Source organism: Ursus americanus, chromosome 27, assembly GCF_024610735.1.
Source record: "Ursus americanus isolate L20-20 chromosome 27, mUrsAme1.1.p, whole genome shotgun sequence".
Classification (NCBI taxonomy): domain Eukaryota; kingdom Metazoa; phylum Chordata; class Mammalia; order Carnivora; family Ursidae; genus Ursus; species Ursus americanus.
The window spans coordinates 8,494,599-8,501,381 of record NC_142153.1 but is presented as its reverse complement, the minus strand read 5'-3'; the positions used below and the strand labels follow the sequence as shown (position 1 = coordinate 8,501,381).

The following is a 6,783-nucleotide window of genomic DNA, read 5'->3' as shown; positions in this document are numbered from 1 at the left end:
ATGTCATTGGTATTTTGCTCGGGATAGCATTGAAAGTGTAGATTGCTCTGGGTAGCATGGACATTTTAACTCTGTTAATTCTTCCGATCCATGAGCATGGAATATTTTCCCATCTTTTTGTGTCTTCTTCAATGTCTTTCAAGAGTGATTTATAGTTTCTAGAATATAGATCCTTTACGTATCTGGTTAAGTTAATTCCAAGGTAACGTATGATTTTTGGTGCTATTGTAAATGGGATGGATTCCCTAATTTTCTTTCTTCAGTCTCATTATTCGTGTATAGAAATGCAACTGATTTCTGAGCATTGATTTTGTATCCCACCACATTACTGAATTGCTCTATAACTTCTAATAGTTTGGGAGTGGATTCTTTTGGGTATTCCATATAGAGTATCATGTCATATGCAAAGAGAGACATTTTGACTTCTTAGCCGATTTGATACCTTTTATCCCTTTTTGTTATCTGAATGCTGTTGCAAGGACTTCTAGTACTATGTTGAATAATAGTGGCGAGAGTGGGCATCCTTGTCGTATTCCTGATCTTAAGGGAAAGGCTTCCAGCTTTTCCCCATCGAGAATGATATTTGCTGTAGGCTTTTCATAGATGGTTTTTATGAGATTGAGGAATGTACACTCTATTCCTACACTCTGAAGGGTTTTAATCAGGAAAGGATGCTGTATTTTCTCAAATGCTTTTTCTTTTTTTTTTTTTTTAAAGCTTTCAAGTTTTTATTTTATTTTATTTTATTTATTTATTTGACAGAGACAGAGACAGCCAGTGAGAGAGGGAACACAAGCAGGGGGAGTGGGAGAGGAAGAAGCAGGCTCATAGCAGAGGAGCCTGATGTGGGGCACGATCCCGGAACGCCGGGATCACGCCCTGAGCCGAAGGCAGACGCTTAACCGCTGTGCCACCCAGGCGCCCCATCAAATGCTTTTTCTGCATCTATTGAGAGAATCATATGATTTTTGAATTTTTGTTTCTGGATAAAATCTATGACACTGATTGATTTGCGAATGTTGAACCACCCTTGCATCCCAGGGATGAATCCCACTTGGTCATGATGGATAATCCTTTTAATGTACTGTAGGATTCTATTAGTCAGGATCTTGTTGAGGATTTTGGCGTCCATATTCATTAGGGAAATCGGTCTGTAATTCTCCTTTTTGATGAGGTCTTTGCCTGGTTTGGGGATCAAGGTAATATTGGCCTCATAGGATGAGTTTGGTAGCTTTCCTTCTGTTTATATTTTTTGAAATAGCTTTGGGAGAATAGGTATTATTTCTTCTTTGAATGTTTGGTACAATTCCTCAGGAAAACCGTCCGGGCCTGGAGTTTTGTTTTTTGGAAGGTTGTTTATCACTGACTCAATCTCTTCATAATTAATTGGGCTGTTTAAAAAAAAATCAATTTCTTCCTGTTTCAATCTTGGTAGTTTATAGGTTTCCAGGAAGTCCTCCATCTTGTCCAGATTGCTTAATTTATTGGCATAAAGCTGTTGATAAAAGTTTCTAATAATCCTTCCGATTTCATTGGTGTTGATTGTGACCTCTCCTTTTTCATTCATAATTTTATTAATTTGGGTCCTTTCTCTATTCTTTTGGATAAGTCTTGCCAGTGGTCTGTCAATTTTATTAATTCTCTCAAAGAACCAGCTTCTAGTTCTATTGATCTGCTCTACTGTACTCCTGGTTTCTAATTCATTGATTTCTGCTCTAATCTTGGTCAACTGCTTCCTCGTGTGTGGATTAGGCCTGTCCCTCTGTTGCTGTTCTAGCTTCTTGAGGTGAGAATATAAAAACTTTAGACTTTTCTATTCTTTTGAGTGAGGCTTGGATAGCTATGTATTTTCCCCTTAGGACTGCCTTTGCAGTATCCCATAGTTTTTGGACCGTTGTGTTTTCATTCTCGTTGGTTTCCATGAATCGTTCAAATTGATTTTTGATTTCCTGGTTTATCGAATCATTCCTGAGCACGATGGTTCTTAGTCTCCAAGTGTTTGAGTTTCTTCCACATTTTTCCTTGTGGTTGAGTTCCAATTTCAAAGCGTTGTGGTCTCAGAATATGCATGGAATTATTTCAGTCTTTTGGTATCAGTTGAGACCTGTTTTGTGACCCAGAACATGGACTATTCTTGAGAATGTTCCATGGGCATTAGAATAGAATGAGTATTCTTTGGTTCTGGTGTGTAGTGTTCTATATATATATATCTATGAGGTCCAACTCGTCGAGTATGGTATTCAAAGCACTTGTTTCTTGATTTCTTGCTTTGGTGATTTGTCTATTGCTGGTAGTGTAGTGTTGAGGTCCCCTACTATTAACATATTTTTATCTATATGTCTCTTTTTTCTGGTTAAGAGATGGCTTGTGTATCTTGTTGCTCCCCTGTTGGGGGCATATATATTTCCAATTGTCATATCCACTTGTTGGATCCATCCTTTAAGAATAATATAGTGCCCTTCTGTGTCTCTAACTATAGTCTTTAGTTTAAAATCCAAACTGTCTGATATGAGAATTGCTACCCCAGCTTTCTTTTGAGGTCCATTGGCGGGAAAGATGGTATTCCATCCCTTTCCTTTCAGTCTGGATGTATCTTTAGGTTCAAAATGAGTCTCTTGTAGACAGCAAATGGATGAGTCATGTCTTCTTATCCAATCTGCAACCCTGTGGCATCTTATGGGGGCATTTAGGCCATTTACAATGAGACCGATTATTGAGAGATATGATTTTAATGATGCCATGTTGCCTGTAAAGTCTCTGTTTCTATAGATTGTGACTTTCTGTTCTGTATCACTCTTGGGGGCTTTTAATTTTTATAGAACCCACCTTAATATCTCCTGTAGGGCTGGTTTCCTGGTTACAAAATTGGTCAATGACTGGCGATTCTGTAAGGTCTTTATTTCTCCATCAATTCTGAATGACAGCTTTGCTGGATAAAGGATCCTTGGCTGCATGTTTTTCTCTGAAAGAGCTTTAAAAATGCTCCCCCCCCAACCCTTTCTCTCATTCCAGGTCTGTGTAGACAGGTCTGACGTAATTCTGATACTTTGCCTTGGTACGTGAGAAATTTCTTTGCCCCGGCCCCTTTCAATACTGTATCCTTGGATCTAATATTTGCGAAATGCACTATGATGTGACGTGGTGTAGGTTTCTCATGGTTGAGCTTGGGAGGGGTCCTCTCTGCCTCTTGGACACCAATGCTTGTTTCCCTTGCTAGATTAGGGAAGTTTTCAGCTACAATTTGTTCAAATATCTCTTCTAGACCTCTGTTTTTCTCCACCCCCTTGGGGATGCTGATGATTCTGACATTGGAACATTTCTTTGAGTCAGTAATCTCCCGTAACCTACATTCTTGAGAATGGATTTTTTTGAGCCCAGATTCTATTTTAGCTTCCTCTTCTACTGACCCATCCTCCAATTTGCTGATATGTTCTTCTGCCTCATTCACCCTGGCCGTCAGAGCCTCTAGTTTTGACTGCATTTGGCTCATAGAATTTTTAATTTCTGCCAGATTCGCTCTCATTTCCACCATTAGAGATTCTATATTCTCATTAAAATTTTAATTAATACTTTTGTCAAGTCTACACATCATCTTGACTATTGTAACTCTGAATTCCATTTGTGATAATTTGGTTACATCCATATCCATTAGTTCTGTGGCAGAGGCCACAGACCCATTGTCTTTTCTTTGCTGGGGGGGATTTCTCCTTCTCGTCATTCTGATGAGGAGAGGTTACGGGGTTGTCCAGAGCACAAATTATTGACCGGGACCCAGGCAGTATGCACTTGTTTTATAGGGATCTTAGGGATGTGGGCTTCTTGATTTTTCAGCCTGCCTTCTCGGGGAGGGGCCTGCTGCGCTGATACTCAGGCAACCCTGTTTGGGTAGAGTCTCTGTGTCCCCTGCAAGGGGGGGATGGGGATGGGCACCCTTGAGCTGGTATTTCCAGGCTTCTGTTCTCTGGCAGCTTTCCCTGGCGGTTTGCTGTGCCTCTTCTGAGAGTCAGAGCAGCAGTGGCTGAATCTCAGCCTCTATCTCAGAACAGAGGAATCGTGGACCGTTCTCCACTGATGTTCTGGCCACTTTAACTCTGTTACTGTTGGTGCTGCTCAACCCTGCAGCATACCGGGATGTGTGCCCCACACCCGGCGTCCCAGCCCTTATTTCCAGGGCCGGCGCATCTCTGTCCTTTGCGTTTCTAGCACCGCCAGCCACCAGCAGCCCCCGAGTGCTCCTGGAGCTCCCGGTCTCATTCTGGTTCCAGTGAGCACACCGGAGTTCCGTGAGAAGTCTGGTCATGCGTGTTCCCTGGCTCACGGTGTCAGTCAGCTCTCTCGCGGGTGCCGGTCCGGTCCGGGAGTCCGCCCACTCCCCCTTGCCGGTGGCTACCGCTTCCTGGCGCCCAAACGCAGCGGCTCCCTCCCCCTTCTGTTTATCTTACGATATCTGTGCACAGTTTCATGGCTCCCCGCTTCACACCTCAGTACTCAGTGCTGGAGATGTTCGTTTGTAGAGATCCAGATGTATCTTCCTGCATCTTAGGCTGATTCCGTGGATGTTCAGAATGGTCTGGTACCTATCCAACTAGACTCAGGGGTACAGCTGAAAAAGGGGTCCCCTACTCCTCCCCCATCTTAATTCCTCCCCCCTATTTGGACAGTTTAAATCTTGATCAAAACTTTCTGGGGCGCCTTGGGTGGCTCAGTCGTTAAGCGTCTGCCTTCGGGTCAGGTCCTAGGTGACTTATTCTTTGCAAGGCTTTTCTTGGATGTGGAGCACCAGGCCTCTTAAGAGCCTAGACATTGTCATTTTTCCCTCTCCCCTCCAACCTCCCCATGAACTTGTTCAAGGCATTCTTCATGTCTTCATTCCTGAGAGAGGAGATGACGGGGTTCCGCAGAGGGGTCACTGCGGTGAAGAACACAGACACCACGTTGTCCTCCAGGAGGCTGGTGGATGGACAAGAATAGATGAAGATGCAGTATCCCAGGAAGAGTGTGACGATGGTGAGGTGTGCTCACAGGTGGATAAGGCCTTCTGCCTGCCTTCAGAGATCTGTTGCCTCAGACTCACCATGATGACTGCATAGGACACCAAGAGGACCACGAAACAGACCATCAAGATCAGCCCGCTGTTGGAGATGATGAGGATTTCAATGATGTGGGTGTCCGTGCAGGCCAGTTTGATCACCTGAGGCACATCCCAGAAGAAGCTGTCAATCTCATCAGGACCACATAGGGCAGCTTGATAGTGAGGGAGGTCAGCGATATGGAGTTGATGGTACCCCCCGTCCAGAGGGCCACAGCCAGCAGCACACATACTTTCCAGTTTATCACTGTCATGTACTGCAGGGGTTTGCAAATGGCCACGTACCGATCGTAGGCCATGACAGTGAGGAGAAAGATCTCGGTGCAGGCAAAGGGGTGCAGGAAGAACATCTGGGTGACGCAGGCCTCAAAGGAGATGAGCTTCTCTTCTGACCATGTATCTCTGAGCATCTTGGGGACAGTGACCGTGGAGTGGCAGACATCAATAAAAGATAGGTTACTGAAGAAGAAATACATAGGGATATGGAGCCGGCGGTCATAGATAATAGTTATGACAATGAGGATGTTCCCAATCAGTGTCAGGACATAGGAAGTGAGGAACAGGGCAAACACAGTCATCTGCACCTTCTGATTGACAGATAAGCCTCTAAGCCGAATGTATGTCACGGAAGTGGTTTGATTGAGTAGGTCCGCCTCTTCCATTCTCTTTGTTGGACACTCTGCAAAGAATTAGGAAAAAAAATAACACTTAGCATCTGTATCAATCATCTGGTCACTTAATTTCTTCTGTGTTTGCTTTTCCCTCCATCTGGAGCTTATGGTCCAGTATCTTATTTTAAAAACCCCATTCAGCGTCTTCAATCATGCTGCATACACAGTAGGCACCACAGAGACATTTTTGGGAAAATAGTGCAGAGAACCATGATTCACCAAGAGATATAAGGCAGCCTTGGAGAGCGGAGGGCTTATATTTACTCATAAATCTTTAGCAGAGAAGAAACCAGGAGTTTTCTACCCCAAGCCAGTAACATGTTCAAAGTTGTACACAGCCTGGCCTTGAGCATGGTTTTCTCTATTGCCTGTTGACTGCGTTTTTCACTCGTCCGAAGGACTTCCACCCCTGCGCGCTCTGCCGTGATGCCCTGGGACTGTCATGGCAGTGACCTGGTCTGTGGCCGGTAGACGCTTTTCCCCAGTCGGCTGAACAATGGGCAGGGTGGTTGGGGTGTCTTAGAAAGAGCTGAGAGTTTTCCTCATTTCTTTCTTTCCTCCCCTCCCCTCCCCTCCCCTCCCCTCCTCTCCTCTCTTTGTTTCTTTTTTTTTTCATTTTATAGATAGGGAAAATGAGGCAGAGAGAGGTAAAGCAATGGGCTTAAGTTCACAGAGAATTGCAGTAACAGCTGTGTCTGGAGCACAGGCCTCCTGAGTCCCAGACCAGGCTCTCTATGCCACCACTCTGACCTGAATCGTTTATGTGATGGTTGGCATAATTAGGGCGCTAAGTGGAATGGGTCTTGGTGAGCTGCCTCTTCCTCTGCTAGGTGCACCCCACCAGCCTGGTTGGGCATCTGTGGGGAGTCTCTCTTCTCTCGCTTGTCTTCATGTCACAGCCTGGATGCACAGTCTTCCAGGGGTGCCCACCCATGCATGCTGCTCTCTTGGTTCCCGGGATCCGCTCATCCTGTGCTATCTTCTTCCCATCACTGATCACTACTGGAGTGTTCCCTCATTCCT

At 44.7% G+C, this 6,783-nt stretch overlaps 1 pseudogene; it reads right to left on the bottom strand.

Annotated features, from left to right (window-relative positions):
* Positions 1–4,796: 4,796 nt before the first annotated feature.
* On the bottom strand, positions 4,797–5,817 carry LOC148107614 (olfactory receptor 4E1-like; annotated as a pseudogene).
* Between the last annotated feature and the right edge of the window lie 966 nt (positions 5,818–6,783).